Source organism: Vipera berus (assembly GCF_964194415.1).
Source record: "Vipera berus genome assembly, chromosome: 2".
Taxonomy (NCBI): domain Eukaryota; kingdom Metazoa; phylum Chordata; class Lepidosauria; order Squamata; family Viperidae; genus Vipera; species Vipera berus.
The window spans coordinates 19859906-19874737 of NC_138203.1; positions in this window are offsets into that span (position 1 = coordinate 19859906).

A 14832-nucleotide genomic window follows, 5' to 3' on the forward strand; every position below is an offset into this window, starting at 1 on the left:
CCATTGGAATGTAAAGTAGAGAAAACATAACAGCTATTGGCAGGTTAAGGCCAACATGGGTCTGCCTGGATCTGATGGCAAACAAATCTAATTTGTACATTCAGTAAGTAAATGGCATAGGCTGGAAATCGGATTGAATGGTGAAGAGGAACAGAAGAATTGCTGCTGAGAGTGGAGATGAACGAGGTCACTCTTTTGAATCCAATTCTTGTGCCTAATGAATATGGTTATCGAAAGTAGGAAGTGGCATTTGCTTCAAAACAAATGATAATTCTATTTAGTTCTTGTATAGCACTTTTGGTGACCATGAATCCCATTTAAAATATTTTAGTACATAAAGAGCCACAGTGAGTGGTTAATGATTTCAAGTGGGCAGAGTTATTTCCAGGATTCATTCTCTCTCTTTCTCTCTCCTTCCCTCCCTCCCTGCATTTCTCTCTCTCTCTCTCTCTCTCTCTCTCTCTCTCTCTCTCTCTCTCTCTCTCTCTCTCTCTCTCTCTCTCTCTCTCTCTCTCTCTCTCTCTCTCTCTCTTTCCTTTCCTTCCCCATTATAAAGGGAAATTTAGCTACTTCCCTACTTTACAAAAGGTATGTTAAGTCTAATTTCTGTGTGTACGTTTTATGCCTCCAAAGGGTGGAAATTGGGATACAATTTTCTATTTCATGGTCATTTTTATTTCCAATATCTTGAAATACAATAAAACAATTATTAAAATCAATGAACACTCCTTATTCTTTTTAGAGGCAAAGCACCTTGCATGTATCTAAATATGCTGTTATCTAATGGAGATTTTGTAAGTATTCCTCTTTTAAAACTATACACTATGGCTACTTTCTTTTAAATGCAGTGTTTGATACTACCAGTATATCTTTTTTTGGCCTGGTTTTGGTAGAACTTTCATTTGGCAAAGAAGAACATTTGTGGACTTTGATGCTATTATTTGGGGGGCAGGGTTGTCTCTCTTTAATCAAGGAAAAATGAGTGCTCATGGAATTTGTTTGATTTATTTATTCTATTATGCAGTCTAATGGAAGCAGATGACAATAAAATAATAATAATAATATAGACTCACTAAGACCACTACTATTTCTCATTGCGTTGATTCCTCTGTCATCAATACTGATAGTCAGGCCATGACTATCAACCATCAAAAATGGAAACCAGCATGGCTGCATAAAGAACTCTCTGATAAATTGAAAGATAAAAAGGACAAGTATAAAAAGTGGAAAGAGGGGCACATAACTAAGGCAGAACATCAGCAAATAGCCCAAGCCTGAAAGATGAAGTGAGAAAAGCTAAGGCTCAGAATGAACTAAGGCTTGCAACCAAAGTCAAAAATAACCAAAAAAGCTTCTTTCAACAAAACAAGAAAAAAGTTAAGGAAATGATTGGTCCATTAGTGGGAGAAAGTGGCAAGAAAGTGACAAGCAACAGAGAGAAAGCAGAACTATTTAACTCATTTTTTGCATCTGTCTTTACACAAAGGGAAAAAACAGTCCAACCTATCAAAAACAGTACCATAAAAAACAGATTAGAAACACAAGTTAAGATAGGCAAGAAAATGCTAAGTGAGCACCTGTCCAGCCTAGACGAGTTCAAATCCACAGGACCAGATGGATTATACCCCAGGGTTCTCAAGGAACTGGCAGATGTGATCCAGTGGCGTAGCGTGGGGGGTGCAGGGGGGCGGGCCGCACCGGGCGCAACATCTGGGGGGGTGCGCTCGCACTGAGCTGCTCAGGGAGCCCCAAGGGTTGCACAGAGTCGGCTTGGCTCCGCTCTCGAGCTGCTCTTTCTTGCAAAGCGAAACGAGTCCGGCAGGTGAGATGGGCGGCCACATAAACTGAATAAAATAAATAGAAGCGCCCAACTCTCCGCCCAGGCTCAGGCCAACCGCAAGCGCCCCGCAGGCGCCCCGGCAGGCTTGGCCGAGCGAAGACGGACCCGCCGGCCGGCTGGCCTAGCTTCGTGCGCATGCGTGGCTTTATTTAGCGGGGCTCACGTGCGAGCTTGAATGCAGCGGCTCTTGCAGGTCGGAGCCCCGCCCAGCCGCCCTCGAGAGGGACCCGGAAGCATCCCGCATGCGCGCGACTCTTCTTGGAAAGTCTATGCCGCTGCGGGGCGCGTCTTTTCGGCGGTGCCATGACGTCAACGGGTTAGGGGGCGCAAATTGCCCCGGGTGCTGACAACCCACGCTACGCCACTGATGTGATCTCAGAACCACTGAACTATATTTTTCAAAGATCCTGGAGCACTGGGGAACTACCAGAGGACTGGAAAAGAGCTGATGTAGTTTCCATCTTCAAAAAAGAGAAAAAAAATAGATCCAGGAAACCACAGACCTATCAGCCTGACCTCAATACCTGGGAAGATTCTGGAAAAGATAATCAAACAACAAATCAGCGAACACCTAGAGCAGACATGTCAAACACAAGGCCCAGGGGCCAGATCCGGCCCGCGAAGTGGTTTCATGTGGCCCGTGAAGCCATCCTGGAAACAGTGAGGGAACAGCTCCCATGACTTGGCCCTGGCCCAGAGACCATCCTTCTGCCAGAGACCCTCAGATCTGTCCCACTCCTGCTCAGGCCCCCATAGGCACACTTGATGCAAACAATGTAGAGTTGGCCATGCTTACCCAGTAGGCCACGCCCACCCAGGCCATACCCACCCGCCCCCCTGAGAGCAACTGCAATGCTGATGCGGCCCTCAATGAAATTGAGTTTGATACCCCTGACCTAGAGGCAAAGAAAGTCATTACCAAAAGCCAACATGGGTTTGTTAAAAACAGATCACGCCAGACAAATCTTATTGCATTCTTTGACCAAGTGACAAAATTAGTGGATGAGAGGGATGCTGTGGATATAATTTACTTGGATTTCAGTAAGGCATTTGATAAAGTAGATCACAACCTATTACTTGATAAGATAGAAAAATGTGAGTCTATCCACCAGAATCCATCCACCAGATAGATTTGTAGCAGGCTGACTGGCTGTACTCAGCATGTGGTCCTTCCATGTGCATCTACATGGAAGGAAATGTGTAGTGGGGTGTCCCAGGGTTCTGTTCTAGGCCCAGTGCTCTTCAACATCTTCATCAACTATTTGGATGAGGGGATAAATGGGGAACTCATCAAATTTGCAGACAACACCAAGCTGGCAGGAATAGCCAACACTCCTGAAGATAAGCTTAAGATACAGGAGGATCTGGACAGACTTGAACACTGAGCGCTATCTAACAAAATGATATTCAATGGCTACATTTAGGCAAGAAAAACCAAATGTACAAGTATAGTATAGGTGGTACCTTGCTCAATAGTAGTAATTGTTAGAGGGATCTTCAAGTCCTAGTGGACAATCACTTAAATATGAGCCAGCAGTATGCTGCAGCTGTCAAAAAAGCCAACACAGTGCTAGGCTGCATTAACAAAGGGATAGAATCTAGATCATGTAAAGTATTAATACCACTTTACAATGCCTTGGTAAGGTCACACTTGAATACTGCATCCAGTTTGGGTCACCATGATGTAAAAAAGATGTTGAGACTCTAGAAAGGGTACAGAGAAGAGCAACAAAGATGATTAGGGGACTGGAGGCTAAAACATAAGGAACAGTTGCTGGAATTGGGTATGTCTAGTTTAATGAAAAGAAGGACTAGGGGTGACATGATAGTACTATTCCAATATCTCAGGGGCTGCCACAAAGAAGAGGGAGTCAAGCTATTCTCCAAAGCGCCTGAAAGCAGGACAAGAAGCAATGGATGGAAACTAATCAAGGAGAGAAGCAACCTAGAACTAAGGAGAAACTTCCTGACAGTTAGAACAATTGACCAGTGGAACAACCTACCTCCAGAAGCGGTGAATGCTCAAACATTGGAAGTTTTAAAGAAGAGACTGGACAGCCATTTGTCTGAAATGGTATAGGGTTTCCTGCTTCAGCAGGGGTTGGACTAGATGACCTCAAAGGTCCCCTCCAATTTTGTTGTTGTTGTTGTTTTTAATAATAATAATAATAATAATAATAATAATAATAATAATAATAATAATAATAATAATAATAATAATAATAATAATAATAATAATAAAATACTGCAACCTGACCATCGAAACTGCGCGATTATGGATGAAACACATAACAGTGATACCCATTGTCATCGGGGCACTGGGAACTATGTCCAAAAACTTTACAAAACACATTAAGAAATTGCAACTTCCTGCAATAACTCCAGCAAAGCTACAAAAAACTGCGCTACTCGGAACATCTTACATTTTAAGGAGATACCTGGTTGATACCTAGGATGCTGGCAGCAGCCCGTGTCAGCCATTAGTGCCAGTCAATTTGAGTGTTCAGTTGACTGAGTTTCATGTTTTATGAATAAAAGTTTAATAATAATAATAATAATAATAATAATAATAATAATAATAATAATAGTAATAATAATAATAATAATAATAATAATAATAATAATAGTAATAATAATAATAATAATAATAATAATAATAATAATAATAATAATAATAATAATAATAATAATAATAATAATAATAATAATAATAATAATATTGCCAGGCTATCTCACCTATTTTATATGGATGATCTGAAACTGTATGGAAAAATACCATCTGAAATAGAATAGTTGTTCAGCATTGTCTGAAAATACAGCTAAAATATTGCAATGGAGTTTGGACTGGACAAATATACCGCCCATACAATCAACAGAGGAAAAATAATGAAAACTGAAGAAATCAAGATGCTGTATGGAAATAACATCAAGAAGCTACAGTAGATGAAAAGTATCACTAGAAATACCTGGGTATCCTTAAGGCTGACAATATCAAGCATACTGAAGTCAAAACGAAGGTGAAAAATGAATACATCAGAAGAGTGAGGAAGACCTTAAGGTACAAACTCAATCGTGGAAATACCATCACTGTTCACTCCAATAATGGCTCAGGGTTGACTCAGCCTCCCATCCTTCCAAGATTAGTAAAATGACCCAGATTGTTGTGGGGGGGGGAAAATATGTTGACTCTGTAAATCAGTCAGTGGGCTGTAAAACACTGTGAAGCAATATATAAGTCTAAGTGCTATTGCTATTGCTAAATGAAGAAAAGAGACATGGCAAAACAAATTATTACATATCCAACACACACAGACACAGATACAGACACAGACACAGACACAGACACAGACACAGACACACACACACACACACACACACACACACACACACACACACAGAGAGAGAGAGAGAGAGAGAGAGAGAGAGAGAGAGAGTCAAAAACAGATAACAAGACCTTGCAATGGCCAAGAGCAGGGAAGTTGAAGGAAGAGACAGATGGGCTAATTCTGGCTATACAAGACAAAGTTTTAGAAGCAAAGAAGCTGAAGAAGCAATGGACCACCTAATGAGCTGCTACAAGAGAATTGCACAGACCAACTACAAACAATGACATGATAAAGTAGCAATAATGGTACCCTGGAATATCTGCAATAAATATCTCATGTCTGAAAGCAAGACCTGTTGGGACCACAACACTGACAAAATAATAGAAAATGAAGAAGCTAAAATGCTCTGTGATTTTAGAATTGAAACAAACAAGCACCTGCCACACAACACCACAGACTTAACAATTATTGATAAGAAAGACAAAACAGTCTGGATAGTGGACATTACAATACCTGTAGACAGCAGAACAGAAGAGGAAGAACTGCAGAAAAATCACAAAATATAAAGACTTGCAAATAGAAGTAGAATGACTGTGGTGAAAGAAAACAAAGATAGTACCATTAACAGTTGTGGGATTCAGCCGGTTCGCACCAGTTCGGCAAAACCGGTAGCTAATGTTTTGTTGCCCAGGCCCAGAACAGACTTCTGGAAATGGCATCCACACAGAGAACCGGTTGTTCACATATTTGAATCCCACCACTGACCATTAGTAATGAGTGCCTTGGGTGCAATCTCAAAACCTATGGAGCACCAGTTAAACCCCAATGGCACTGACAAAATCACCATCAGTTAATTGCAAAAGGCAACTTTACTTGGATCAGCTTATATCCTGCAATGAAATCTTTATTAACAACATCTGCCTTTTCCAGGTCCTTGAGAAGGATTCGATAGGTGGATAAAACTGCCAAATCCAATCTAAACATCTTGTTGACTGTATGATGAAACACAATAATTTTAGACCAGTAAGGAAATGGGCCACTTTATGGGGGGTTTTTTGCTCACAGTTTAAGGTGTTGGGGGGGGGGAATCCTAAAATATGTTTATTCTACTGCATTTATATCTTCACCAAGATTTGTTTGATCTTTGCAGAGAGTGAAATGTAGAAAGAATAAAAAAAAACACGGCAATCTAAACAATTGGAAACATATTACAAATGTTTTTTATTTCACTGCCAGAAAGGCAAGTCACTGCAAGAGTCCACTGAAATGGTTTCATACAATATTGCACAATGATTCTATTCTATGTTTATGTTTTCAAGTCATCCTGAAAAAGCACATGAAGTACATTTTTGTTTAGGTGAGAGGAGCTCATGTTGTTTTGTTCAGGAAATGTAACGATAAACAAGTGGTACTAAATATTAGAAGATATCATCATCATCAGCTGTTGCTGCTTTCCCTGCCGCTGCGGAGGTTGCAGCCGCCCTTATGGCTGTCTTTGAATCTTGCTGTTTTGGGTCCGTCGCCATTGTCATCAGGCCGCCCTCCCTCCTTTTTTTGGACCTGTCATCACCACCTGTTATGGCTTTTCCTGTTGCCGCCGTAGACTACTCCACTCTTACCACGATTGTGGCTTTGGGACCTGCCACATGTCGACTGAATTTTCCATTGACTTCGTCTGCTGGCACCGTTCATTGTCGGATACCACCGCTTTCCTTTGTATGCCAGTGTACACCTTTGGAGATCTTTACTTGCTGCGAGATTCTCCCCTCTCGCAGGAATGCCCATCTGTCCTACATAAGAACTTTCTTGATGATGGGTTGTGGAACCCTGAGAGATGGCATGCTTCAAAGAAGAGGCTGAGGGGATTTTTATTAAGATTTTTATATAAAATTTTAAGGGGACCCGGGAGGGGGGAGGCTCTAGGGATCTGGAACGAACTTGGGGGAGTTCGACCTGGACAGCAGTCCAGACCATCGGATGGTCGTGGGGGGGAGTAGGGGTTTGGGGGCAGACTCAGCTCCGAGTGTGGAGGGTCTCCCTATCCTGATGGTGATTGGGAGGGGCAGAGAGTGTGGGAGCAGAGGGCTCTATTGCTATCGGGGAACGGGCCACCACTGTCTTCAAGCGGTTGCCTGTTCCCGCCCTCGTTGCTCTTCTTGCCTCCCCGGGGGCATTGGATTGCAGGACCCTGGGCTCAGGTTGGTTTATTTCAACGTCAGGTCCATGGTGAACAAGGCTCCCCTCATACATGATCTTATTGAGGAGGAGAACGCGGACCTGGACTGCATCACGGAGACCTGGTTGGGCCAAGAGGGGGGTGTCCCCCTCTCGGAACTATGCCCACTGGGCCTGTGGGTGCTTCACCAGCCACGGGCCCAGGGCAGGGGTGGTGGGGTGGCGGTTATTATTAGGGAGAGTCTTTGTCCGCGAGTGGCCACAGTCACTCAGATAGGCAGGTGTGAGTCTCTCCTTTTGAAGTTGGGTCTTAGAGTTCAGTTGGGCCTATTGATTATGTACCTGTCTCCCAGCTGCGTGTTATTGGCCCTGCCCAACCTCCTCGATGTCTTGCCCGGGTTGGCGATTGAGTTCCCCAGGCTTATAGTTCTGGGGGATTTCAATCTGCTCTCCGTGGGTGAGGCATCTGAGTTGGCCCGGGAGTTTATGGCCTCCATGACGGCCATGGACCTGACTCAAATAATTCAAGACCCAACCCATAATGGAGGGCACACACTCGACCTGTTTTTTATCTCTGGGCAGTGGATTAATGATCTGGGTAGGGGGGATTTAACTATCCAACCCGTCATGGTCTGATCATTTTCTTCTCCAGCTAGACTTTCAGTATGCCACCCCCCGCCGCTGGGAGGTGGAACCGACCAGGTGGTTCCGCCCCAGGTGCCTGATGGACCCTGAGAGGTTCCAGATGGAGCTTGGGACATTTCCTGTTTCCCCTGCCCACAACTCTGCCGAGGCCCTAGTGGTAGCCTGGGATAGGACTGCTGCTGGGGCCTTGGATCGAGTTGTGCCTTTGCAGCCTCTGACCCAGCGCATATTCCGGGTGGCCCCCTGGTTTACCGAGGGACTCTGAGAGATGAAGCACCAGAAAAGACGCCTAGAGAGCTGTTGGAGGTCCAGCAGATCCGAATCTGATCAAACATGGCTAAGAACTTATCTTAAGTCTTACCTAGTGGCGATGGAAGTGGCAAAGCATGCTTACTTTTCTGCTGTCATTGCGTCCGCAGATAACCGCCCAGCTGCCCTGTTTAGAGTGACCTGCTCACTGCTCAACCAGCGAGTGAGGGATGATCCCTTGCAGGGTAGGGCTGAGGAATTTGTACAGATCTGCAGGACAAAATCGCTCAGATATGGACTGGTTTGGACTCCGACTGGGCGGAATCCAGTGGAGTGGAGAGGGCAGGTCTTGGTTATACCATTTGGGGTGAGTTTGACCCTGTGTCTTTGGATGATGTGGACAGGATTATGCATAGACTGACCGCTACAACTTGTCTATTGGACCCATGTCCCTCCTGGCTGGTTTTGGCCGCCGGGGAGGTGACAGGGGGCTGGCTCCAGGCAGTTGTCAATGCTTCATTGATGGAGGGTGTCTTCCCCTCCACCTTAAAAGAGGCGGTGGTGAGGCCCCTTCTCAAGAAGCCTGCTCTGGACCCGGCCTCCTTGAATAACTATCGTCCTGTCTCCAACCTTCGCTTTGTAGCGAAGGTTGTTGAGTGTTGTGGCGTGTAGGGCTTCCACAATTCCTGGATGAAGCGGACTATCTGGACCCGTACCAGTCCAGTTTCAGACCCGGTTACAGCATGGAAACGGCATTGGTCGCACTGGTAGATGATCTCTGGCGGGCCCAGGACAGGGGTTGCTCCTCTGTCCTGCTCCTACTTGACCTCTCAGCGGCTTTTGATACCATCGACCATGGTATCCTGCTGCGATGGCTCGAGGGGTTGGGAGTGGGAGGCACTGTTTTATGGTGGTTCTCCTCCTACCTCTTGGGACATTCACAGTTTGTAGTGGCGGGGGGGGCAGAGATCTACCCCGAGGCCCCTTTCTTTTGGGGTACCTCAGCAGTAGGTTCTCCCCCCCCTCCTGTTTAACATCTATATGAAGCCGCTGGGTGAGATCATCCGTGGCTTTGGGGTGAGGTATCACCAATATGCCGATGATACCCAGTTGTTTATCTCCACCCTGAGCCAACCCAGTGATGCCCTTGACGTGCTGTCCCGGTGCCTGGAGGTGGTGCGGGTCTGGATGGGAAGGAACAGGCTCAGGCTGAACCCCTACAAGACCGAGTGGCTGTGGATACTGACATCTCGTATTGTCCAACATGTTCCATCTCTTTTGATGGGGGGGAGCTATTGCCCTCCTCAGAAAGGGCCTGCAACTTGGGTGTCCTCTTGGATTCACGGCTTAATTTGGAGGATCATCTAATGGCCGTGACCAGGGGGGCCTTTGCACAGGTTCATCTGGTGAACCAGTTGTGCCCCTTTTTGGACTGAGATGTCCTATGCATGGTCACCCATGCCCTTGTCACTTCTCGCCTGGATTACTGCAATGCTCTCTACATGGGGCTACCTTTGAAGTGCACCCGGAGGCTTCAACTGGTGCAAAATGTGGCCGCGCGGGTGCTTATGGGAGTATCTCGATACTCCCATGTTATACCACTCCTGTGCGAGCTGCATTGGCTTCCGGTTGCACTCCGGGTGCGATTCAAGGTGCTGGTAGTTACCTTTAAAGCCCTACATGGCTTAGGCCCAGGGTACTTGCGAGACCACCTGCTGCCAATGTCAACCTCCCATCGCCCGGTTCGCTCCCACAGAGTCAGCCTCCTCAGGTTTTTGTCAGCCAGGCAATGCCAGCTGGCGACCCTCAAGGGGAGAGCCTTCTTTGTTGGTGCGCCAACCCTCTGGAATGAACTGCCTCCAGAGCTGTGGATGGCCCCTGACCTTCGATCCTTTCGCCGTGACCTGAAGACATGACTGTTCCAACAAGCAGGCCTGGACTGATCATGGTTTTTAAATTTGGTTTTTATCGGCTTAAATTGTCCTTTATTTCTTTATTTTGTTTAATTCTTTTTTAATCTTTGTATTCTATGTTTTTTTAATTTTTTATTGTTGTGAGCTGCCTGAGTCCTTAGGGAGAAGGGCGGCATATAAATTTAATAAATCATCATCATCATCAGCAGCAGCAGCACCATCATCACCAATAAAGGCCTCTTCTGCATGTTTCCATCCAATACAGTCCTGAGCTTTCTTTTGCCAATTGGGCCCACAATACTTGCTGATGTCATCGATTCATCTTATAACTACATTTACTAGGTATGCAAAACTTTAAGCTTGATTCCAAAAGGTGTTTCAGAACATATAGTCGCACCACTGAAGCATCTGTCTGCAGCTCTTTAAAGCAGCCATATCCTTTTCAGGGATCATGCAGTAAGTGTGAGTCCTCAGGAAAAAAATGTTGCTGTTTTAAAGGGCTGTAGACAAATGGTCTGTTTGTGTTCCCATGTGCTCTTTCCAAATTATCCAATCTAACTATCTACCTGTCTACCTACCTACATACCTACCTATCATCTACCTATCAGTCATCAGATTTGGAAAGCATTTGATCTTTGTGTGTGACTCTGGATAGCATACAACAAGAAAATATAGAAAAAAATCATTATAAAAATATTTAAAGTTATTACAAAGAAAAAAACAGTATAAAAATTTAAAATACAACAAGGAGAAAGTAAATGATAAACCTCAAATTTAAATTAAAAAATTAAATTAAATTTAATGTATTCTCATTCAGTTGCCACCCATCTTATTTTTAACCTGGTTCCAAACACTCCTGTAAGCTCATAGCAGGCTGCTGAAAGATCAAATGAGCCTCTTGGCCCAAAATGGATTATATATAACAAAAGAATATTATTTTTGTTTGCACTGCAATACCTTTAGGAGGACTGAATAATTAAATATTAGATGGCTGTCATAGGAAACTCGCTTTTGGCTCAATATGTTCTGCTTATCTCATTGCTTGTTTTGTCAGTATAAGCAATCTGATGGAATGTATTATTTCCATGGGATAGTGGTTTTTTTGTTTTTTGGTCTGAAGCAGTGCACATAGGTGCATGTGTGCAAAGAACTGGATTCAGGTGCTGAAGTGTTGAAGAAAAAAGAATGGTAGCCCTGTCTTCCATCAATGATCTCCAGTGAGGACTCAGTGGTTTTGTGAGATCTCTTATGCAATTATGAGTTTCTGCCTGCATTATGTTGGTTAAGGAAATGTTTCTGAAAATAAAAATACTTATTCAGAATGGATGCACTGGGGAAAATGCACCTTTTCCTATCCTCTCCCAAATGCTTGCCTTGGAGCTGTTTAACCATTCTCTGAAACTGCACATTTCTTTTATAAAACCTAATGTTTTACCAATAAAAGAATTTCCAGGGTATAAGGAAAAGGTTCCAGATCCATTCCATAAAGGTCACAATAGAATTGGGCTTACATCATATTAATTGTTGACTCTGGTTTTGAAAAGTGATTGTACTGACTTTTGGCCTTGGAGCGCCAGTGTGGTATTTAGACAGATGTGAAAAGCAACAAGGAGTTGAGCAGACGTTGGAGGTATACAAGAAGATACAGATGTTCTTGCAAAGCAATACAATCAGATTATTACATTAGATTGCAAGGAGGCCCCAGATAACTTGTTATTTGTTTCTTTTTTAAAACATATAGTGAAATTGCCCAAACTTTGTTAGGTTGCCCTGATAAATTGCCATCCAGACAATATCATGTTGTGTTTGATGCCCATGATCCTTTTGGCTCAGGGTGGATTATAACTAATGTCAAAGAAGCAAGCAAACCTTTCTGTAAGTTCAGTAAAATCATACTTCTTGTAACCAAAGAGGTTTATTAGTGTAGAAAACAAAGGCAAAAAGATTAAGATGTAATGAAGGTATGTAAAATTATGTATAGTAGAATTGAACATGCTCAGAGACATTTAGGTAAATGTGCATGTGTACTCTATAGAAGAAGTGCATTATAGTTCAACAAAATGAGGAAATCAGCACAAATGGAAAGCTTTTATGTACAAAAGTTTCATTTTACTATAATTGTTGTGTAGCCAGTTCTTTGCAGGCAATAAGCGAGACGAGAGGTTGCAAACAGGAACATTGCTTTATTGAGGCAAACAGAAACATAACTCAAACAGAGGCTGCTGCGCAGCTACTTATACGGTTGGCCACTAGGCAGCAGCCAACAGGTTTAAAGGAACACATTCCCTCCCCAAATCATCCAATGATCTTGTTGGAGACAGTAAGTCTGGCTTAGTCAGTGACGTTACACAGACACACCATTGAGCAACCATAAGCAGCATTCAAACAGACACGTGAACAGTTCAAGTAAAGATCCCAATACATTACAATAATCATTTATAGAAATGAATCATCGGGCACGTATACTACCATTAGGTTCTTTGGCATGTGCAGCCTCTCAGAACAAATCTGACACGTTGAGCAATCAGAGAAAAAGTAAGTGAACAAAGTAGCTTTCTCATCATAGGAAAATTTGGTTAGCTACGGTATGTAATCCTATCTTCCTGCTGTTGGCACAGAGATCAAGTCCTAAAGTGACCCCACAAAGATAAGACTATCTCTAAACCTAGACATTTTCTACAGCTGTTGATGGACCACTAGAACTTATGGATAGAAATGTCCACCACTCATCACAGCTCTTTACTCTAACTGTGGCTCCAGCTGGATCCAGCAGGTAGTGGCTGTATGCAGTGGCTGTATACTTGGGAGAGGAACACAAATTACACCTGATTTCTGGAGCCTGCACAGGTTTCTTGCTAGCTTCATGTACAATTTAAAATGCTGGTTGTAACCTGAATAACCCTCTACATTTCTGTGTTTTGTGTTATCGACAGGACCACATCTCTCCACTAGAATTATCATGAACTTTTCTAGGGGAAGCGGATTCCAACCCCTTGCCTTTTGTGGGAGGTTTGGAAATCAAACCAAGAAGCACTGTTTTCAGTGATGGGGCCAGCTCCTGCAATGGCCTCTGATTGAGGCTCATTTGTTTCCAACATTAATGGCATTTCAGAAAAAAATAAAATCAGAGCTCTTCTGGAAGGCTTTTGGGGTCGAATAGCATGTATGTTTGGGGATTTTAATACATTTATAATTTATTGCAATTTGGTATTATTTTATTATTTATAATGAATCATCAATAATCTTCCTATGATCGTGCTAGGATAGAAATGTGATCAATTAATAATCTTTTTTTTAAAAAAATGTCATGAAGTTGGTGACCTTTCAGACAGTGAAGGTCAATAAATCTGGGCAAACAAGCAGCATGCTCATGTGCTCCCCTTTCGCATTTCTTGCCAGTGGGAATAACTAAACTAATGATGGAAGTACCATCTGCAGTTTATTTAGTGTACTATCCAAACAGGGATCCTACCCCTTTCCTGTCCTAACCCATCGTTTGTCCCTGGCTTTCAATACTATTCTTGCCTCAACATTCACTGGTAAGAAGAGTTGAAGCCCTCAAGAGTAAGAGTTGATGCAATCACAAGCAAGCAACAGGGAAGCAAGGAGTCATTCCTTTGTACTAAGAAGTCTGTTTTACCAATAGAAGGGAATATTTGTAGCTCAGGGCTGAACAGCAGTGCCTTGGTGTTCTCTGAGCTCTGTTGACAAGTCTGGCTTATTGTGTTATCTCAGTGATGCTAACAAGACTTTTAGTAAGAAAACTTAAAAGAATAACCAGGCAACTGTCCTGCATTTGGTTAGCAGTTGTGAAGAACGGAATTCTCAATGTAAATGTGATCATTTGATCAGATGCTGCAGTACTCCTTAATTTTTCTTTTTCATCTTGATATTCCATAATGGTAAAAAGGATAGTTTTTGATTTTTGTATATTTTGCATATCCAGTAAGGAAGCAAATGCATTAATATGCTTGGCATAATGCAATACATTGCAACTATTGAAAGACATTTAGATAACATGCTGACACTAGAACAAAACATCATATGTAAGAGATGAATTGAGAAAAAAATTGGAAGACAGTTTGTCAGTATGGCCAGAAAATATCAGGCAGGGTATGGTTTGATCTCCCTTTCAAAAGTAGTGGGACTTTGAAATAAGAGGGGCTTAAATGCTCAAAGCACATCAATTACTATTATTGAACTTATTTACCTTCAACCATGAGTCTGTGAGATAGATCAAGAAGCCTGGCAAGTGCTTCAGAAAGTGCTGGTCAGACACTACATGACCAAATGCCCCTACAAAGTCAAGGGTCCACTTTTCAGTGCAGATCAACCCAAAAGAGAGTGCATTGTTGAGCAAGCAGGTTGAGGAAGACATGTCCTGGCCAGCCTTAGGTAGTCAGTAGAGGCTGGTCAGATCCCATCCTCTAAATGCACCTTCTAGTTGATGTGCCACAAGAAAACTGTCAGAAGAAGAAGAAAGACTACTTTTAAGGTGGAATAGCTGAATGTACTGTAAGCTCTCTGGGGTGGCCTTGGAATGAGATGAAGGCAGCATGGGGACATATCCTTTTCTTTAAGAGCAATGAGTGAGAATCTCTGTGTTGCAGTTAGAAGGAAATGAGGATGAACCCTATGTTAATCTAATAGATCGATGGCTAATCAGATTTCATTTTTTAATTTT